Consider the following 23821-nt stretch of genomic DNA (forward strand, 5'->3'; position numbering starts at 1 on the left):
GTTTGGGGTTCTTATTGGTGGGAGGAGATGCACCAATTTCAGGAGTGGGGGTAGTTACTTGGTTAATGGATCTAAGGTTTTGATGAACTAGCCAGCTTCAGGTAAGTAAGATTCCTTAATCCAATGTGTACTGCAGGTTGCTTTTATTTAAGAGGGACATGGGCGATTGTTGCCTGCGTCCAAAGGAATATAGGTAGAGCCGTGGGAGGGAATTTACACCTCAGGTTTGGTAATAGGCTACAATAGCACGACTATGGATGTTTTTTTTCCTTAATTATGGTTAAAATGTTGTTGGGAACTACTTGTTTGGGAAAAGAGTGATATACTGCATATACAATATATATATATATATATATATATATATATATATATATATATATATATATATATATATATATATATATATATCTACTAAAGGAATAGAGATATATATTGCATATACAATATGCAATAATTTGTTTTATTTCACATGAGTATCAGTTGTATCGTGACTTTGAGAAGTGTGGAGGAAATCTTACGGGTATTTTGTTAACATAACTTAAGTTTCACTGGTGTTTTTGTATGCAGTAGTAGATGCATTTTATGCAGTTTATGAAGGAGATATGCCAGTGGTGATGCATACTGTCATTAAGAAGTTGTGATTATGTGTGAATGAAGTATGTACAGTTTTTCTTTTACAGATCTCTCAGAGGTTGCAAATGGAGAAGGGATGACTGGGCATTACTTGGTAGGTTAAAAGAAGGTGGCTTCGACAGGCGGGAGAAGGGGTCGAGGATGATGTTGATTGAGTGGTGTGAAAAGAGTTCATGGTCTTTTAACAAGGCAGCCACATGTGGAATTGTTTGTTGTATTTTCTTCCCAATAGTTACAACGTAATGGTTTGTTTTGCTTGTTTTGGGTGGGGAGCATCAGGAGTGAATTTACATTGTATTATTGGCAGCTGTTTTTTTTTTCTTGTATTGGCTCCGGTAGGGTTGCAGCCTTCACGGTTAGGGGATTAGTGTGTTGCATTGAGTAAGTGGGTTTAGATGGTGAGCTAGAAGGGGTGTCCTTGCATGGGAAGTGTGGCTTTGATGTACCATATTTGAAGGAGAAAGGGTATGGTTTATTTTATACATTCTGGATGGAGTTGGCATGTCACTTATCTTGTTTCAAACAGGTGGCATACGGCATTTTCAATTTTGGTATATTGCTGGTGGCATTGAAGGGTAGCGATAGAGCTAAGAGGGGTCAGATTGCTAAAGCTATCATAGGGTTTAGGTGCCTTACTGTTTATAATGGATAGTTGGTGTTGACAAAGTGGCTGTTAAATGGTATTTTGAAAGTTTTCAAGTTGTTTCTACATGTCATTGGGCAATTAAAATGGTTTGCTATGGGAAGGGTGGTTTCGGTGGTTGGGGATTGAGTCTTCCTGCTCCAGTGGCAGGTCATGCCCTGGTAATCATTAGATAATTGGCAGGGGGCTGGTAATGTCCTGGTAATTATTGTACATGAAATTATGTTTGGCCTTATCCCCTAATGGTAGCTAGATGATGGAAGTTTGGTGGAGAGAGGGGGAACAGCCTGGTCAGACTGGTGGGCAGAGAAAAGGAGAAGGCTTGTCCTCTTCTGTTGCCCCTCTAGTGTCGGATGGTCAATTCAATAACTTGGGAAAGGAAAGTGACCAGTTACACTGCTTGATAAGTACATAAGTAAGTGGAGGAAGCTGCTTATTTCGTTGATAATATAATGCAATAAATGGTAACGGAAGTGAGCGGGTACACTGCTTCATAAGTAAGTGAGTGGAGGCATGGACGCTGCTTACTGATCAGGATGAGCAGGTTTACACTGTCCTGTCCTACGATAATGTTACATGGATGTTGTTTCACCTGTATCATGTTGGTTGAAATGAATAAATATTGGTTAACATTTATGTTTATGTAAATTTAATAAAGGTTGTCAAATGTTATTCTGTGTGATATGTTTCTTGAAGGGGACTGGGACAAATGAGGTTTGGAACAGACCAATTTGTCCAGGGTCATCCTCAAGGGGGTGGGGTTAGATAGAGTAGGAGGAATTGGGACGATAGGAGGTGAATAGAGTTAATTAGGAATGGATGAGGTTTGTGAGGAAGTGAGGTAGGGGTGTGGAGGGGCTTAAAGGATGTTAGGGCTAGTGTAACTTGAGTAGGAGTCACATTTTGGCATGAACTTGATATCCACCCTCCCCCTTTTTATTAGTGGGGATTTGGTTATGTGTAGTTTGGATAGGGTGGAGAAGAGGGGCAGGCTTGCCCTCTTCTATTCCCCCTCTGGTATTGAATGGTCAATTCAATAAGTTGGGAAAGGAAAGTGAATGGTTACGCTGCTTGATAAGTACATAAGTAAGTGGAGGACACTGTTTATTTGGTTGATAGTATAATGCAATAAATGGTAATGAAAGTGAGCAGTTATGCTGCTTGATAAGTACATAAGGAAGTGGAGGAAGCTGTTTATTTGGTTGATGGTATAATGCAATAAATGGTAATGAAAGTGAGTGGGTACGCTGCTTCATAAGTAAGTGAGTGGAGGTATGGATGCTGCTTACTGATCAGGATGAGCAGGTTTACACTGTCCTGTCCTATGATAATGTTATATGGATGTTATTTCACCTGTATCATGTTGGTTGAAATGACTGAATATTGGTTAACATTTATGCTATGGAAATTTAATAAAGGTCGTCAAATGTAATTCAGTGTGATGTGTTTCTTGAAGGGGACTGGGACAAAGTTTTTTTCCAGCAAATACTATAGGTACATTATCCTTTGAGTAAAGAAAGTGGAATTTAATTGTAACTTATTTTAGTTATATGCATCACAGTAAAATAAGGGTTAAGTTGTTCATTCTAATAAAGGCTCATTCAGTATTCCCATTATTTTTGAATAAAACATAATAATTTATATGCAACAAATGAATTCCACTTCATATGTCTAGGGAACTAGTTAGTAAAGGAGATCAGCTCCCAAGGAACTGGAATCTTATTCAAGCTGCTTTCATAAATCCTTGAGTGATAACAACAGAGACATTTGTAACAAGTTGTAAGAGTTAACTGCCAGACTTCATCACAAACAGTTAACAATAAATGAGGTATTTTTACATAGCAGTAATAACATTTAAGACAGGGTTGGAAAAAATGTACATTGCCCATGGTCTGGAATTTAAAGCTTACTGTTACAGTACGAGTCACCAAGGTTTGTTGTGATATTCATGGTGAACCCCCATGCCAATAAAAATGCCCTCCAAATTCTCTTAATTTTAAAATGTTACTCATAATTATGAAGGGTAACTACTGATTAAAAAATCATGAAATAAATTAATTTTGAGATGCTTATTGTTCTAAGCAATGAACCACCATTAAAAATATGTACCAACATTTCTTTTTCTTGGGAGCTGGCATCTTTGGATAGCCATGCTGACCAAAAATATAAAATAAAACACATGTATTAATATCAAAATTAATTCTATTTTTTCTCTAAAACAAAACCAAAAAAGGCTAAATTCACCTTTGTTGCAATATCAAATAGAGTTTAAAGTAAATATGTTTTCATGTTTCCAGTGGCACCGATTCCCTTGATCAATAGGTTACTCAGAAACATAAAATTGTATACAACCACTTGTATCTAAATCAACTCTCTTTGTTCAGAAATACCAGGGAGAGTGAAGGAGCCATTAATACGACAAGGATTTCTAACATTATGCGTTATTCACATAGTCACTTTTTGCATTCATGGCCATTGTTATGAGTGGTGATTTGTAACTTAACATCAACTACTGCTAATAAGTTAGAATAAGAAGTCCAAATGGAATTCATGACTAAAAGAGTTTTTGGATAATTTATGTCGTAGTTTTGGATGCTTCTTCAATTTTATTCTGTTATTCAAACCAATAACATCAACAGAATATATAACTACCATTTAAAATAATACTGTCATGCAAAGAAGTAAATATATGAATAACAAGACCCCAAAGCGAAATTAACAGTACTCATGCCTTCCCCATAATCCAAGTCCCACAATAAAAATAAATAGCCTATTTGTTGGGCTTGAATAAAAATCCCACTTAAACATCCCTATGCTCTTGCTGAACTTCTGTGGAGCAGAAAGGTATTCCATGGTATCTAAAACAAATAGCTCATTTCTTACATCTTCAACTGAAGCAAAAGATAAGTATGACCATTTATAATTTATCTAGGAGATTGAAAGATAAATGCTGCTGAGCTCTGTTTTGACATTGCATATTTCCACTCTATGTAAGTTTTGATCTTCTTCTTCTTTTACAATAAGTAAATCCTGGAAAATTGAAATAAAAGGCTGATCCATCTGAATACTTTAAAGTTTAACTGCATAATTGTCTATGAAGTCAGAAAGAGAAACATTAGGAAATTTTGCAAGCACATTATGGGTTCTGTTAGGGTGTTGAGGAATAATATGATGAACATTTCTTGTCTTGAAGTCCCTTGAGTTATCATATATATTTTCATTAAGGAGAAAAGTGAAAATACTATTAATTGAATGGGAAGATAACTGAGAATCATTCTATTTCTCAAATAAACATATTAATTGCAAACTCTGTTTTTAAAATACAACTCTTAATCTAATACTTTTTTCTTTTAATGCTGTTAACAGAAACTGCTACAGTTATCTTGTTTACATAATTAGTGTTTTGTATCTCTTCTTCTTTTGGATGCTCCCGTTAGGGGTCGTAACAGCGTATCAATGGTCTGCAGAATGAGTGGCAGTAGAGTTTTATGGTGTTGAGTTGCCAGCCCAGCACCCAACAATCCCCAGAAGGCACACACAGACACACAGACACACACACACACACACACACACACACACACACACACACACACACACACTTACAGCCAATTACGTGTGTCCAATCCACCTGCAGCATGTCTTGGGAATGTGGAAGGAAACCAGAACACAATGTTTTGTATTTGTAATCCTGCAACTGAATTCAAAGCCATCATCATTTTGCATCTGATTCTTTGAATTGTTTTACACTGGTATCCACTTCAAGTTTAATTTGTTTTATTTTCTGAAAATAGACAGTTTCTAGGTTCCTTGCCTGGATATTTTATATTCCTATTGAGTGCAGAAAAAGGCAACCTTTCTGTCAGCTTTAGATGTATACAACTCTACTAAAGGAACTCCATTCCCATGGTTACCTTGCTTGATTAAATAACTGTCATCTGACCAACCTTTAATGTTACAGGATGACTTCTTCAGAATTGCTGTTTTGTATTCCTTGAGTAGTTGAAAGCAACGCTGCCATTTCAACATTATTCTGTTTATCGGTTTCTTCCCTGGGAGATGTGTTAAAGAATTCCATTTCACCTGACAAGTTAAAAGAACATAGGTACTGCACCTATAAAACTCTTTGCAAACACTCCCATCTCTGCTTTTCCAGTAGCTCTTGCTATTTCTACCCCTGCCCCTTCCCACTGGCCTCTGGAAGCTACTATGTGGTGTACTGACATGTTGATTCTGATTTCTGCACACTAGGCATTTATTTATATATTTTTTACAACCAAACTAAATATATTTTGGTTCGTTTTGCTGTTTATTCAAACATAACCACTTCAAAATACTCCTGTACTCACTCACAGATGCAGCACCATTCTGTCTTCTCCTCTATGCAGTTCCACTGATAATGTTCCATAGTTTGATAGTGAAACATTGTCTACATTTTCAGAAAACTGGTAATTTCAGCATATATTTTTTTTATCAATGTGATCACAGCCTAATGGGTAGACAGAAAGAATTATCCAATTTGACATACAAACATCTATATGTATCTATCAATATCTTATCTTGCAAACACAAGCACATGAATTATATCATGAACATTTGTTGTGGCTATATAATAACTGGTTGCCTAGCTTTTCTCAAAGCAGAAATACTACTTTATAGCCCACAGGACTCTCACAATTGCAACATTTGATGAAAACAAAGACAAAATAAGTTAAATAGCCTGTTCTACTTCAGCAAGAGAAAACGATACATGTGCATTCAGTGTGGCAGAAAACTCAATAAGATCAAAAGTACTGCTGCAGTAATCAGGTAATACACTGACTACACTGAAACCTGGTGAAACTGTTAGAATGCAGAATCCATTTTGTCAGACACTGGGAACTATTGGAGGTTTTCATGATGCATCATAAAAGCACACCAAGATCTTACACTGTTAAGGCAAGGAAAGGTATGACTCTTACATGGAACAGAAGGCACTCAAACAGTACTGAATGTTCCCTTCTCAGATCACCAAAAAAGAACGATTTGAGCTAAGGAGTTTCTCAGCTGCCAAATGCAATGACTGACCCTGTACAATTATCATGACAGTGACACTTGTATGAGTAAAAACATATCTACAAGTAATGGACACTGCTACTGTGCTTGAAGCTGATGATACACTGGATTTGACTGTGAAACCAGTTGTAGCGTCAACATCTGCATCAGCAGCAGCATTAGCATCATCATTTTCTAATAACCAAAAAGTAACTAGACTTAGTAAAGTCCTTGAAGAAATGTCCAAATGGAATGATTCAGCTAAATACTGCACTTGCAAATAAAAAGCAATACTGGGAAACCATTTACAGTGTCGAGACTCATAATGCTTTGTTCCAAAATGTAGAGACTGAATAATCAGATATCTGCGATTATACATTCTATGTATGAAGTTGTTGTTTTTCAGAATTTTTCTTTCATTTGAAGTATTGGGATCTTCATGTTGGGATATACAAGTTCTCTTGATGTGGGGGCCTGCCTCCGTGCAAAAATCAAGTTTAAAGGAGAAGAGAGATGTTTGGTATTCACTTTTCTTTCCAGTGCTGTAGGACTCATCAATGCAAGTCCCACCATTTCAATAGGGTAATACAATATTATCATCTAATTATTGCAAATTCTTATTGAATATCATAATGCAATGTTTATTTTATATGGAAGAATTTGTCTGTCTCATATCACTGGATGAGTGATGTGCTGTCCCTAGTGTGATACAGTATAGAGCAGCACAGACCACTATGCATTCTCCAAATAAATAAGAACTTAGCTTAAAAGAGATGTAATGTGTAGTACAGCGCACCTTTAAGTATCCCTTGAGACTAGAGAGCATGAGGACACAATGTGATTACGCCTTTCTCCTTAAGTTTCTGTCATGATACTAAAGGCTGTTGTATTCCACCAAGTAACTGAAAGGCTACAAAGTGAAACTGAATCCACTCACTGAGTAAAGTAAAATGTGTACTACATACGTGCGTATTGTACTGAAAACTTAGGACAATATAACTTTCAATAGATTTCTCTAAGGGTTTACAAGTTGCTTGAAAATGATGTTGCAAGCATTTACAAATAATAATAGTATTATGCTGTATTTCTAACAAGAAAATGAGATAAACATTTTAGGTTTAATGACTAACAAGTTTATGACTTAAAATATATGCATATTATGAATATCATCTATATGTGAAGTATAGCTTAAAAACAACAGCATTTTATCAGGTGTAATAAGGAATCCATGTATTAGCAACTGTGGTAGGTAAAACCGTGCAAGACAAATGGTATAAAATTGTATTTTAATATATATTTTTACATTTGCAGATTGTATGAAGTGTTTGTTTTATAACTGCAAAGTGAAATAAACATTATTGAAATATCAGATTTATTTTTTGCTTCAAGTGCACTTCTGTTGTCAATTTCTTTGAATGCTGCCCAATCCTGTACAATATGAGAAAAAATAATAATTTTTGGGACATAGCCCTAAAGGTAAAATCTCATCAGTACATTCTTGGCCTGTAAAAACACTGGTGCAGGTCTTAGTGTTATTTACTTCCCTGGATCCATGTTTAGCAGGGTGACTGACATCTTCCTTGGGGTGAATTTCCTATCTCCCATCCAATCGTCAAAGTTCCTTTTGAAGAGGGCCAAAGAGGCACTCTGCTTGACATGTTTGGGCAGTCTATTCCAGAGTCTGGGGAGTCTCTGGGTCAGGAACCTATCCCTCCAGCTCATTGTGATGACAAGGTTTAGATCCCTGGAGTATGTGGCAGCTCTGGGTTTACATGGCCTTGTATGTTAAGCAGAGAAGAAGATATGCAACAGAGTATAGCTGGAGTTGTTTTAGACAGTCAGCATAGGGCATCTGCTTTAGGCCTTTGATTCTTTTAGTGAGGTATTTCTGCGGCCTTTCCAGTTGTTGCAGATGTCTTGAGAGGTACATACCAAATGGGGCATTGTACTCTATAATGGGTCTAATGAGGGATGAGTACAGTGGGACAATGACCTCCTTTTTTCTGGATGAAATGCCCTTAGTGATGAGGTGTGCCACATAGAGTGATTTCCTGACTGTTGTGGTGATGTGGTTATCAAAGGTGAGACCACTGTCCACCTGTGTCCCTAAGTCTCTTATCACACATTCACTGTTTAGTGTACTGAAACCTATGTACATGCAGATCAGGCTTGTCATACTGCTGGGGCAGTAGCTCCCAGGAACCAAGGTGGATCCCCTCTTGTGGAGTGGGATAACTGTAGCTGTGTGCCACTCAGTGGGCATGCAGTCTGAGGTGAGGCTATGATTAAAGACAGCGGTGTTTAAAAACACAACAGTAACCGGGTGGGGAAAAAATTTCTGCCTGACTCACAAGAGACAGAGCTGTGGTCTTTTTTCAAGTTTTAATATGCAGTTAAAAGCAGAATACACGTAAAACATAAGGTAAAGTAAACAAATCACAGTATTCAAAAATAGAAAAAGGCAATAAAATAATACAAAATACAACAAATAAAAAGCAAACTAAACTTTCCCTCACAGCAAAGTGTAGCAGAGTCTTGGTGAGCCTTTCTAAGAATGAGGGTGGATGGGAGTGAGCCTTTCTAAGAATGAGGATGGAAGGATCCTGCTATTAAGGCATCCCAGGAAAAAATCTATAAGAGCATCTAAAGAAAACGTTTCTCTTGGCTGATTTCGCATCAGGACCAGAGCTGGATCATGGTCAGATGGGTCCCTAGGCAGGGTAGTGGCTCATCCCCCCATACACAACCCCCCTGCCATTCCAATCTCCCATTATTTGGCTATTTCTCTCCAGTTACCATAACACTGTTCAAACCACTGAGTGTGCATACTGTTTTCTGCTTTACTTCTACAACAATTACAAATATTTGGATATAATTTAAAACATTTATTTCAAATTTTATAACACAAACACTGATAGATATTTGCTAAACAAAGCAATACAGTTTCACAATGAAAACAGGCTTAGCATTAAAACTTCTCTTAGGTTCATAGGTAGGTACTAGGCTATCTGCCCGAAGGTATTTATAAGCCTAGCTAGAATGTGCTGGCTTTTGCCACCCCCTTAGATTAGTTCCCTGTGCCTCTGTCCAGCAGAGCCACTGAAGTGATCCCTGAGGTAAACTTTCTGTTTCCCATCAACTTGTCAAGGTTTCTCTTGAAGAGGGTTAGTGAGGACCTCTGCCTAATGTAGATTGGAATCTTGTTCCAGAGCATGGGAAGTCTCTAGGACAGGAATCTATCCCTCCAGCATGTCCTATTTATTGTTGTGGTGAGGTTTAGATCCCTGGAGCATTTAGCTCAAGGGGATATGGTTTTATTTAGGTGGAGCATGTCCATCAATTCTGGGTTAAACATGGCCTTGTATGTCAGGCAGGGATCACCTCTGAGTAGGTGGTATGCAACCGAGTACAGCTGGAGTTTCTTCAGTTGAGCTGCATAGGGCATCTGCTTGAGGCCAGTGATCCTCTTGGTGAGGTACTTCTGTGGTCTTTCCAGTTGTTGCAGGTGTCTTGTAAGGTACATCCTAAACGGGGCCTTGTACTCTATGATGGGTCTGATGAGTGATGCATAGAGGGCCCAATGACCTCTTTTGATCTGGATGCAACCCTTTTGTGATTAGCTGGGCCACAAAGAAGGAGTTTCTAACCACTTTGGCGATGTTATTATCAAAGGAGAGGTTACTATTTACTTGGCTCCCCAGATCCTTTATTATGTCTTCCATATTTAGGGGGCTACCACCTATGTGGTAGTTTGTGGGTACTTTGTTTTTTCCAAAGGGGATGACTATGCACTTTTTGGCATTTAGCTTGAGGCCATGGTTTTGACACCAGGTATCTGTCTCAGTGAGACCCTTTTGGAGGATGTCTGTGTCAGCTGCAGAGTCAATTATAGCCACTAGTTAGCAGTCGTCTGCAAACTTGGTTAGCCGTAGTCCTCCTGTGCATGCCTGTACTTCTGAAAAGTATATGCTGAACTGGAGGGGTCCTAGGACTGAGCCCTGGGGAATGCCACTTGTAACTGGTTTTGAGTCAGACCTAGCTCCCACAGCTCTTACCATGTGGTTTCTGTCCGTGAGCTAGTTGGCAACCCATCTCATGACATAGAGGTTTATGTTCAGGCTGGTGAGCTTGTCTATAGTACCTGAGTGGGGAATGGTATCAAAGGCCTTTGTGAGGTCTAGGTAGGCTGTGTGGAACACCTTTCCCTTGTCTATAGCCTTAGTAACTGTCTCAAAGAAGTCCGCCAGGTTTAGGAGGCATGATCTGCCCTTAACAAAGCCGAACTGGTTAGGGTCCAGTGTTTGGAGGTTTCCAATGTCTCTGTTAATGAGATCCATGATGATGTGCTCCACAGCTTTGCAGACCAAGCTAGTCAAGCTTATAGGGCAATAGTTCCCGAGGTCCGTTATGGTTCCACCTCTGTGGAGTGGAATAACTGTTGCTGTGTGCCACTCTGTGGGCACGTAGCCTGTGGAGAGGCTGAGTTTAAACATGTTTAGCTGAGGGGTTAGTACATCTTTGAGCTTGTGTAGGACGCAGCCTGGGACACCGTCCGGTCCCACTGATGCTATATTTTTGGCTTTGGAGAGGGCTGTTTTAACCTGAGTGTCTGTGATTTCAGGGGCACTACATTCTTCTGGTATAGTTATGGGCCCTTTTGGGGGTGAGAGGGGGGTGAAGTTTGCACTAAACCTGTCTGCCAGGATGTTGGCTACATCGGTCGGTTCGGTGTATTTTGTGCCATTCTGCACCAACTCCGAGCAGATCTGAGAATTGCCACTTAGATTCTTGACATAGCTAAAGAATGCCTTGTGGTTATCTTTGGAGTCCATGGCAATTTTTCTTTCAAAGCTAGCCTTGGATGATTTTATGAGGGAAAGTAGTTTCTTGCTGATACTGATCAGGGATGTCTTCTCTTCTTGGGATTTTACTCTTTTCTGTACTAGTTTCCTCCTTCTATTGTATAGCTTGTTTATGGCAGGGGTCCACCAGACAGGTTTCTTTTTCTTGGAAGAGTGAGTCTTGGTTTTGTTTGGGATAGCACAATCTATGCATTCTTGAAAGTGCCCGTAGAGTGCATTAGTAAAGGATTTTGCAGCTTGGATAGCGATATCCTTTAGCATGGTGGTTTTGAAACTTCCCACCTCGGTCTTAAGTAATGTAAAGTTTGCTTTTGAAAAGTTTTTCACGGGGGTTTCTTTGACCGGGGGGGTGGTCGCGGTATGTGGATATCCAGAGTGATTAGTTTATGGTCAGATCTAACCAGCGAGGGGTTGACCTCTTTTGTGAAACACCGATTGCCCATGTTGGTGATGACCAGGTTCAATATGTTGTCACCTGTGGTGGGGGTGTTGACCAGTTGATCCAGAGCATTTGAGTTTATAAATTCTAGGAAATGTTGGGCAAGGGAGTTTGTACTTGAGTAGTTCTCCCAGTTAATGTTTGGGTAATTGAAACTACCCAATATCAGGGTGTTTGGTAAGACCTTTATGTTTCCCAGTGTTTCCAGGAATGCCAAGTGGGGGTCCTGAGACATGGTGGGTGATCTGTAGCAAGTTATAATTTGAATAGCAGTCTTGCCCATTGTTAGTTGCACGTGGATGATCTCTGAAGTATCGTGCTGTGCCACTAACCTGGATGTGTGGGTATCTTTGTGTTTCGATCCGGGTTTTGTAGCCGAAATGTATGGTATGAGTTGTAGCCTGCTAGTGCTGGGGTGCTCTCTGGAGCCTTAAACCAGGTTTCTGTCACTGCACATATATTGATTTTCTCCATACTGATGAGTGCCTCGAGTGCATGCATTTTGAGGTTTAGCCTTCTAGCATTGAGTAGCATTAACCTCAGTTTTTTGTTACTTGTGCTATTTACGGCGGTGAGTATGTCTTTTGAGCTTTGCCTAAAAAAGGCACTATGGGGGTGGCAAGAGCCTTAGCCAGTATTTGAAAGCCTAAGGGTGACAGGTGCACGCCGTCTCTAGCGAAGCAGCATGGCTTGTCGAGCATGTCATCCCAGGCTGACAGACACTGGATCCCCTTTGAATGACATCAGAAGCTTAGCCAATTGTTGAAACTAATATTTTTTTCTCTATACCATGGTATCATTCTTGGTGAGGGCAAGATGCTACTCAGGGTAAGGGTCATACTGGCCTGAGCTACATGATCAGAGAGCTCCTCCATGTTTCTTTTCATGTAGTCCAGGGAGGTAAGGCTCAGGTCATTCACACCAATATGGACAATGACAGAGTCATATTTATTCTTGTTCTGGAGTGACCTGAGTGCTTGTGTTATGTGGCGGATCTTGTCACCCGACAGGCAGCTAACAGCAACCTTCTCCTTGTTCAGCCTAGTGAGTGGTACGTCAGTGTGCCTGACTATAGAGTCACCTATTACTAGTGTGTTGGGTATGACATTTTGCTTTAAGGGCTGTGACTGTGTGGCACACTGGTTTTGTGATGTATGTGTTTCATGGTTTGTGTTGGGGGTGGAGGTTGCTTGGATGTCTGCTTTGGAGGGCTCTGTTGCTTTTGCAGATTTTTATTTAGAGCCTCCGAGTATGTTTTCTTGTATTTATGGGTGTTTTTTTGCCAGTGCTGGTTTTATAGGTCTATGTGAGACTGGTGGTGTGATGCAAGTAATTCCCTTCTCCTCTTGACTGCCTGGTCCAGTCTTGGGTTGAAAGAGCTTAGCCTCCAGTTTGGCTGTAAAATTGCATCTCTCGCATGTATTAGTGTTTGGTGGAAGGAGGATAGTGTTGTCTGTGTACATGAGGCAATTGTAACATTGCCTCAAAATGCCCAGATTCACCAGTTGAACTGAGAGTACACCTGAAACTGCCCTTTGGACATGCCTGGATAGGTACAGTGAATTTCTTTACTGATTGGCTGGTAAGGTCGAATAGAGAGCCTTGTCCTTCTCTACAATATGGGGGGGGGTCTAGTGCTAAGGTTTATTTGTGCTTGCTATGAGTTTTGAGCAAGTGTCAGGATTAGAAGTGAATGGTTTGAGTGCTTAAGTTGAATGTTTGTCTAGTTCCAAGTGAAAAATTGAAGAGTAGACTTTGTGGAGCCGGGAATATTTATACCCTAGCTAACTAGTGCTGCCCGATGTGCAAAACCATGCAAATGCGAGTTTTATATCAGGGAAAGGAAAGCGATAGAAATTAGCCCAAAATGGCCAATAAACTACTAATTTCAAGGCTGAAATAACTCCTCCAGGGACAGATAAGCTGCTCAAAGCTCCCTCTCTCACAGTGAACAGAGAAACTTCCTTCTACCCAAGTAAGGTATTGGCAAACACAGAAACTTGTAACACAACCCTGAAAACTGGACTATACTAGCTTAGAAAGTCGGGAAACCAAGTATATTTTATTTTTGTTTTTTTTTTTTTTTTGTTTTTTTCAGAAAATAAAGCAGATACAATAAAAAAAAACACTTTAAATGCACAGAAATGGCTATCACACTTGAGTGTGTAGCCTACAACAGTTAAACAGGTAATTTAAACACAAAAATGACTTTATTAAAGTGCAGGCAGTAAAATAAGTAGAATATGTAGCTGAAACAAGCTTTTTAAATCACAAAAACTCTAGAAAATTGGCATTTTAGGTGGAATTAACTAAAGGCAGCAAGAAAATGCAGAAAAATGATAATCACTCCAAAGTCTCTCTTTTATCTTTCTGCTGCTATAAAACTCTGCAGGGCACCAGGCAGGAGCTTGCTGAGCTGTATACTAGAGCAAAAATCTCGCAAATGCAGGTTTTATAGCAGGGGAAATGAAAGAGAGAAATTAACCCAAAATGGCCAATAAACTACTAATTTCTGGGCTGAAACCACTCCTCCAGAAACAGATAGGCTGCTCAAAGCTCCCTCTCTCACACTGAACAGAGAAACTTCCTTCCATCAAGTAAGGTATCGACAAACACAGAAACTTGTAACACAACCCTGAGTTAAGCACTAACCTGAAAACTGGACTATACTAGCTTAGAAAGGTGGGAAAACAAATATATTTTATTTTAGTTTTTTTCAGAAAATAAAGCAGGTACAATCAAAAAAACACGTTAAATGCACAGAAATGGCTATCACACTTGAGTCTGTAGCCTATAACAGTTAAACAGGTAATTAAACAGAAAAGCGACTTTGTTAAAGAGCAGGCAGTAAAATTAGTACAATATGTAGCTGAAACAAGCTTTTTAAATCACAGAAACTCTAGAAAATTGGCATTTTAGGTGGAATTAGCTAAAGGCAGCAAGAAAATGCAGAAAAATGATAATCACACCAAAGTCTCTCTTTTGTCTCTCTGCTGCTGTAGAACTCTGCAGGGCACCAGGCATGAGCTTGCTGAGCTGTATACTAGTGCAAAAACCTCGCAAATGTGGGTTTTATAGCAGGGAAATGAAAGAGAGAAATTAACCCAAAATGGCCAATAAACTACTAATTTCTGGGCTGAAACCACTCCTACAGGGACAAATAGTCTGCTCAAAGCTCCCTCTCTCACAGTGAACAGAGAAACTTCCTTCTATCCAAGTAAGGTATGGGCAAACACAGAAACTTGTAAAACAGCTCTGAATTCAGCACTAACCTGAAAACTGGACTATAATTGCTCTGCTCTTGAAACCCACATTCAAAGAAAATGCATCTGGCCACTGGTGGATAAAGTTTACCTTTAGGCTGTTTAAAAATCATAGGCCCCTTGCGCACATTTTTAGGACCATGCAAGCATGCATGAGTTTTTGATTCAACTTCCTGATTATATTAAATTATATTACTTGTTTAATACAGCACCACTTGTTTGAAAGAATTTTTAATTTATAGTTTTGAACATTTTTCCTGTATGTAATGAAACAAAACATATGAACGAATAATGCCAAACTGCCCAATTCAGAAAATTACAACAAAAAAGGCCACTCAAACTTTTGTCATTACAATCCAACAATATCAAGTCAATATGCATGAATCTCTTCAGAAGTCAAAGTCATTTGAATAATTTCACATTAAACAGATCTGTAACTAATGAAGAGGCTGGACCTGGCAAACATTACATTTCAGTGTTTCATCTACAAATTCAGTATCTGCTGCCTTTGAAGAATAAACTGCCTATGTTACACTATTTATACATACATACACACACACACACACACACACATACACACATAGATATATATATATATATATATGTATATATATATATATATATATATGTAAAGATATACACACATACATACACACACACACACAACTTTGAATAGACATGTATTGACATTTTAAACACTATCTACTTACCATATGCTGTTTTTTCCCTCTATTCTAAAGGAAAACATTCAGATTATGACATAACAAATGTACAATGAGGTTTGGCGAGATGCTGACCATCAGTACTACTTGTCTAAGGCATATTGGTCAATTAGTGCAATAAAGAGACTCTCCTATTCTGAATCAAGGTAAATCTACATAAAGAATATCTTATTATGGCTAAATGTCATGCCACTTAATAAAACACTACACTGTCAGACATGACTGTGCTACTGTTCTCTAACAGTCCATGCATTACAGCATTCCAGGCACTCTACAATATGCATGCATATGGGTGAGCATGCACACACACTCTTCCAGACATTCCTCTCATACACACCCACACACACAAACACAAATATATATCCTGGAAGCAACAAAAGCTCCTACACACTTATCATCATTCAAGGAAACGCTGAATTGCACACAGAGATGCACTCTGCAGCACACCCCCACACCCAAACACACCCACATCCCCTATTTATGTTCTTACAGAAATACATACAGAAGTTCACACACACACACACACACACACACACACACACACACACACACACACACACACACACACACACACACGGCTGTATAATGCCTAAGCTGTAGTTCTGGTTCAGGCTGTGACCTTTCCCACTGGAGTAAATAGATGAACGCCATTAAAAGATGCCATTCGCTTCTTCCTCCAGCAAATAAGGAAGTAAATAAATAACTTGGTGGGGGGGGGGGGGACCTAGATGGCAAACAGATAAGCAGCATTTTTAGAGCTCCACAAAACAGTACTAGAAAACAAGGAAACATTATTTTCATTAACCAGAAATAGAAAAAAAATATTAAGGATCTTAAGAACTACAACTCTACCAAATTTCAAGAAATATTATTGAGTTTATCCTGTCAAAATATTCTGGAGAACAACACAACTGTTTGGCAATGGCCATTTTAAAGAATTCTCACTCAAACCACTCTGAAGAAGGAGATACAACTGATGTCTTCCACATTACATGAACTGTCGTTGCAAATGGATAGATTCACTGATAATTTGGAAAGTCTCAAGGAAAACTGCCAAAAGCAAACAGATGTACTAAAAGAAATACTGCAGCAACAACAAAGTAAATTACTTGATATGGAGACATCACTAAATGACATAGATGGAAGACTCAAAGAAGATGAAAATCAGACAGAATTCTTACTTTACCAAAATAACTGGCTACTTAATAAAGTGGATGATTTAGAGAATAGGGAGAGGAGAACTAATATAAGAATATTTGGCCTTCCAGAAAAAACTGAGGGAGAAGACATCATCACCTTTTTGAATTACTGGCTTCTTGAAGTGCTTGATTTAAAAGAGGGATTATCAAATGGAATAGAAAGAGCTCACAGAGCCATTGGAAAGTCTATACCCTCTTCACCTAATGCACCACCAAGATCAATTGTGGTAAAGTTCCTGTCCTTCTTGGATAAAGAGCTAATTTTAAAAACAGCCTGGAGAAAAAGTCCCATAATATATAAACAGAGTCAGATCAGATTTGACAATGATTATTCTGCAAAAGTGTTAGAAACAAGGAAAAAAAACCTGGCCTTTAGTGAAACTTCTCAAACAAAATAAAATAAAAGAGCAGATGGCATATCCTACTAGAATCAGAATTTTCTATTCAATGACTTGAGAAACTTTAATAACATTGAAGAAGCTTCTACCTTCATCAAGAATAATAATATCATCACAATTCTTGAAGAAATGGACTGGACTGTTTACACCAACTTGAAAAGCTCTCCAGAAAAAAAAATACTTGATCTGATGTAAGGAAAAAGAAACAAAGAACTGATTCTAAAACTACACAGTCTTCCAAATCTCTCAAAGAATGAACAAAGGTAATAGACTTCTGGACTTTACCTCAAAATGTATGTATTTTATCTAATATTGCTTATTATACTCTGAGGCATTTATACTATGTCTTAAACTTATACTTAATGCAACATACTCATTGTAAGTCTAGTGGTTGTGTATGACAATGTTAAATGGATTTATAGCTTAGAGTGACTTCTAAAAATATAGTTACATCTCATCCATCGGCAGTGAGAAAAAACAGATTCAAATGTTATCTTTCAATTTAGTATAATTAGTTATATGTAAAGGAAGAACAGAGACAACATATACACAGATGTTTTTTTCTCATCTCCCTTTTTATTAATAGTATATTTAGTTCACCTCATTGTTGCATAACAGGAATTGAAAATTTTTAATCCTAGTTTCTGTGGCTTACTGATTTCACTACACTTCAAATTTCCATTTTAAAAGTAACATAGATATCCATATTTTTAAATGTGAAAAAAACAGTTAGAGTCACTATAAACAGAGTCCCGTTACTGGGTTCTGACAATGCTGTTATTTGAAACATTCTTCTGCCCTAGTTAGAGCTTCCCTGGTCTGCTATGAAAGATTTAAGGTGGAAATAGTCAGTTAAGGAATCCCCTGCTTGTCTGTTGTTAAGGTAGTGATTGCAGTGTGATATCAGTTGCACAAGCAGTATATTTGAAGCTCATTTAACATGGTCTTTGGATTATTAAAATCTACAAACCCTGACTGCTTTTAAATAAATAAAAATAATAGGTGCAAAATCAGTGACAGAGTAACTGTTTTTCATGTAGGTAACACAAAAAAAGAAGAATTTACAGCAACATTGAATAAAATCCAACTGAAAAAGTACTAGAAGCATTACAGACTACATTGCTACACTAGAAGCAAACACAGTCCTGTCTTACTTCTGAATTATTCCTACACAGGCTATAAGATACACTATGCTATGGTGATCCAGTAAAATGACATGTCTGATAGTTTTGTAAGCATCTGTTGCAGTGTTGCAAGTGTAAATAGGAAAATATGTGTGTGAGACAGGTGTACACATCAGCTGCAGTTGTGACGTACTTCTGTGCACATAATAAGTAAAATTAAGACAGGTTTTAGACATATGATACTGAATACTTTAAGACAGGTTTTAGACATATGATACTGAATACTTCATTAACCTGGTAACAGAAATCATTTAATTTCAGAAGCCACAAAGGGACTTATTACCTTGTACTTATAACTCCTGCTTATTTGAATATAATGTGCACATTGCTTTATTAGATAATATAGTAAACCCTGTACTATGCAGTGTTGTTATTTTCCTATGATCACACTGCCTAGACATGTTCAATTGAATTAAGTAGTAACCAAATACTGAATACAGTAGATAGTAAATTACTGATTTCCTTACCCTTTAGTGTTTTCTAATCTTTGGTAAGTGGGGATCAACTTTCAGTAAAGTGACAAAGATGCTGGTAATTACCCAAAATTCTTACACCAACATGCAAGTAGTTGTTTAACTGCACAACTAAATTGTGTGGGCATGTTTACTTATTTTCTATGATGAACAGATGATTTATTCCCAGCAAAACTTTAAGCCATGGTTCTGTAACTCCTAAAATCGGCATCTCAGACAGTCTTGTGAGTGCCTGTTGATGTATTGTGGCAGTTGCCTTGATGACAGGGAAGTACTGGGAAACCTATAGTAAAATTGCACATACATTAGGATAATAAAGTTAGTTTACATGTCATTCATTCTACTAAGAATTGTTTGAATTACACATTTACAGACACAGATTCCTAAGAAATTCAACTCCTAAATGGTATTCTGTATGCTACACATCTGGTTAAGGCAGGGATTTATAACATAAATTACCTTTAATCCTTCAGACATTAGTTGTATAACTGATTATTATGCAGCTGATATTTTTACTGAATATTGACAACTGTTTAAATAATAAGGTTATCAGTTTCTTAGTAAGATGGTTGGTAAAATGAGTTCACCTTGGAATTTCATCTTTATTTCTTTAAAGTAAAGGGCCCATGAGAAAATGTCTTCATGGTCTGCTTTTGTTACTGCTTCAAGTAGTAAAATAAGACAGATTTGTAAATTATAATTCTTAAAGAGAAATTCAAGTGGAGCACTAATTAAATAGATATGAGATAGAGAGATTTCTTAAGGCATTGTTCAGATTAATAGGTTTTGCATTTTTTACAGTGTCATTACTTTTAACAATTTGGTACTTGCGTATTATCGCACTCACCTTGCAAACGACTCACCGTTGATGTAATCATTTGCAGTTCACATGGCGGCAAAGTTATTTACCGGTATTTTTGCACTTTCTAAGCTTGTCAAATTATTAAACTTAATCCAGATTTTTAGGCTGTTGTCATGCCATTATTTTAGGCTTTCTCCACATTTTTTGTACTCCGATGTTGAAAGGTATTGCTGGCATCATTAGTTAATTACAAAAACTTCTCTTCACTTAGGGCAGAAAGTATCAAATTGTATTTGGGCACTTTCTATGTTTTTTACAATTGAAAACATCGCATCTGTAATGCTCTTTCCTGGCATGAAACCATACTGCTGATCATTAATCATCACGTCCCTTCTTAACCTAGCTTCCACTACTCTTTCCCATAACTTCATGCTGTGACTGATCAATTTAATCCCTCTGTAGTTACTACAGCTCTGCACATCACCCTTATTCTTAAAAATCAGTACCAAAACACTTTGTCTCCATTCCTCAGGCATCCTCTCACTTTCCAAAATTTCATTAAACAATCTGGTTAAAAACTCCACTGCCATTTCACCTAAACACATCCATGCTTCCACAGGTGTATCATCTAGACCAACAGCATTTCCATTCTTCATCCTCTTCATAGCTATCCTTACTTCCTCCTTGCCTATCCATTGCACTTCATGATTCACTATTCCCACATCATCCAACCTTCTCTCCCTCTCATTCTCTTCATTCATCAACCTCTCAAAGTACTCTTTCCATCTGCTCAACACACTCTCCTCACTTTTAAGTATGTTTCCCTCATTATCCTTTATCACCTTTACCTGCTGCACATCTTTCCTAGCTTGGTCTCTCTGTTTAGCCAATCAGTACAGGTCCTTTTTTCCCTCCTTAGTGTCCATCCTTTCATATAACTCTTCATATACCTTATCCTTAGCCTTTGCCACCTCTCTCTTTGCCATGCACCTCATCTCCTTATACTCCTGACAACTTTCTTCATCTCTCTGACAATCCCAATTCTTTTTTGCCAGCCTCTTTCTCTGTATACTCTCCTGTACTTCTTCATTACACCACAATGTCTCCTTGTCATCCTTCCTCTGTCCAGATGTCATACCAAGCACCTTTCTAGCCATCTCCCTTGCTAGCTCTGCTGTAGTTACCAAGCTATTTGGTAACTCTTCACTGCCACCTAGTGCCTGTATTAACTCTTCCCTGAACTCCACCTCACAATTACTCTTTTTCAATTTCCACCATTTGATCCTTGGTGCTGCCCTCACACTCCTCCTCCTCTTCTTGATCACCAACGTCATCTTACAAACCACCATCCTATGCTGCCTAACTACACTTTCCCCAGTCACCACTTTCCAGTCTCCAATCTCCTTCAAACTGGCCCTCCTACATAAGATATAATCCACCTGTGCTCATCTTCCTCCACTCTTGTATGTCACCCTATGCTCCTCCCTCTTGTTAAAATACATATTCACCACAGCCACGTCCATCCTTTTCGCAAAATCCACTACCATCTGACCTTCTGCATTCCTTTAACACCATACCTACCAATCACTTCCTCATCCCCTCTGTTCCCTTCACCACCATGCCCATTGAAATCTGCTCCAATCACCACTCTCTCACACTTGGGTACAGTCATCATGACTTCATCCAACTCATTCCAAAATTTTTCTTTCTCATCCATCGCACACCCAACTTGTGAAGCATATGCACTAACAACATTTATCAGTACACCATCAATTTCCAGCTTCATAAACATCACTCTGACACTCTTTTCATGTCCAAAACACTCTTAGCATATTGTTCCTTCAAGATAACTCCAGCGCCGTTTCTCCTCCCATCCACACCATGATAAAACACTACTGAAATAAATGTAATTAATCTTTGGGATAACTTTAAAGCCTATCTAAATGGAAACATTCTTTCATGGTATAAAAACAAACTAAAAGAGTGGGAATCAGAATTATGTAACATCCAAAAACAAATTGCAGATCTCACTATTAATTCATCTACTTACACACAAAATAATCATAGAAAAGCACTGGAAGACTTAAACAAAAGATATAATGAAATCCTGACTCACAAAACTAATATAGCTGTAGAAAGGTTAAAACTTAGTTCCTATGCTGTATCACCCAAACATATGCATAATTTAGCAATAAGATTAAAAAACATTCAATTGAAAATAATATTACAAGTATTATACATGAAGGAAGGGGAAAAAAAGGTTTTGGATATAAATGATATACTAGATGTATTTAAACATTATTTCTCTGACCATTATAATGATACTTCACATATAATGAATACATCAAACTTAGATCTGAAATTAGTAAAGGTAAAGGTGATATCAGAAAAGTTAAAGTTAGACATTCAAAAATAAATATCTCTAAAAGAAATTACTCAAGAAATCAAGGAAAGTAAAAGTAATTAAACAGCGGGAATTGATGGAATAATTAATAAATTGCATAAGATATTTCCATCTTCAGTAATATCATTGTTTCACAAAACTTTGAATGAAATTCTAGCACAAAACACAACTCCAGTTTCATGGAGATATGCCTTAATTACACCCATTATAAAAGAAAATAAAGATCCTTTACAGTGTAAATCTTACAGGCCAATATCTTTACTTAACAATGATTATAAAATCTTCATGTCAATATTAGTACAATTAAAAAATCATTGACACACATAATACATGAGGATCAAACAGGATTCATTTATAAAAGAAACACACATGACAATATACAAAGAATTCTAACACTCATAGATTTTCTAAACAGAAACAACCAAGAAGCTCTAATATTAGCTTTGGATATAGAAAAAGCCTTTGATTCGTTGAGCTGGGATTTCCTTTTTAAGGTTTGGAATTGTTTGAATTTCCTACTAATTTTATTATGCTAATAAAGAATATTTATAAAAACAATTTGGCTTATGTAAAACTTGGGCCATTTACCTCGAAGGCTACTGAAATAACCAAAGGTACAAAGCAGGGATGTCCGATGTCTCCCATCCTGTTTGCTTTAGGACTTGAATTATTTGCCTCATTAGTATGCCACAACTCTAATATATCAGGCATAGATGTATATGGTCAACTCAATTCAAAAATTATGTTATTTGCTGATGATATTTTACTCACGTTATCTGTCTCGGAGAAATCAGTACAAAAACTAGATGAAATAGTGGAAAGGTTTTATCATATTTCCTGCCTTAGATTTAACAAGGGAAAATCTAATTATATACATTTGAATAAAAAGAAAGAATTTATCTTAACTACAAATTGTGTGATAGGAAAACAAGTTCCCATAATAAAATATTTAGGAATAACACTATGTTATAATTTGGAATCTACATTAGCCACAAATTATAGCAACATAATTAATAAAATACAAAATGTTACTAGTAAGCTGGAATAAAATGTTCATGAGATTTAAAGACAGATTACAAATAATAAAAATGACAATACTTCCAAAAAATTAATTACATTGCACAAGCTATTCCTATAGTACCTAACATGAAAATCTTGAAAGAAAGAAATAAAATTCTATTAAACTTTCTTTGGTATCCAAAAAGAAATAGACTAGCCTATACACATCATATTAGATCTTGGGAAATGGGTGGAATTAAACTTCCAGATCTAGAATCATACATAAAAACTTCCATATTAAGAACTATCATTAATTGGATAGATCCTAATTATTCTTTAACATGGAAAACATTGCATACTATTATTTTTCTAAATGAAAATAAAATAATTAAGCATTGTATATTAAGTGAACAAAATAATAGGATGTGGCACATATTGACTGTTAATATTCAATATAATGTAACAAAACTAACACACTTAAATTATATAAATAATATTAATAATTTATTCGGAAGATTGATATATAATGACACGCATATTAAGATTTGGCTAGACTTGATAATACCCTTTAGCTCTACAAATAATTTCTTCAATAAAATTCATAATGTTATTTTAACTAGATGGGAGGGGAAAAACTTCACTTGTTGGCAACATTGTATAGAGACTCAAGTAGTATTAGACATTCAACAAATTCAGAATAAATATGACATTCCATCAGCAGATTGGTTGATACTACAAAGCATATTATCATATGTTAAGGATCTTAATA

Source organism: Protopterus annectens, chromosome 14.part0, assembly GCF_019279795.1.
Source record: "Protopterus annectens isolate FY-2018-M chromosome 14.part0, PAN1.0, whole genome shotgun sequence".
Lineage (NCBI taxonomy): Eukaryota > Metazoa > Chordata > Ceratodontiformes > Protopteridae > Protopterus > Protopterus annectens.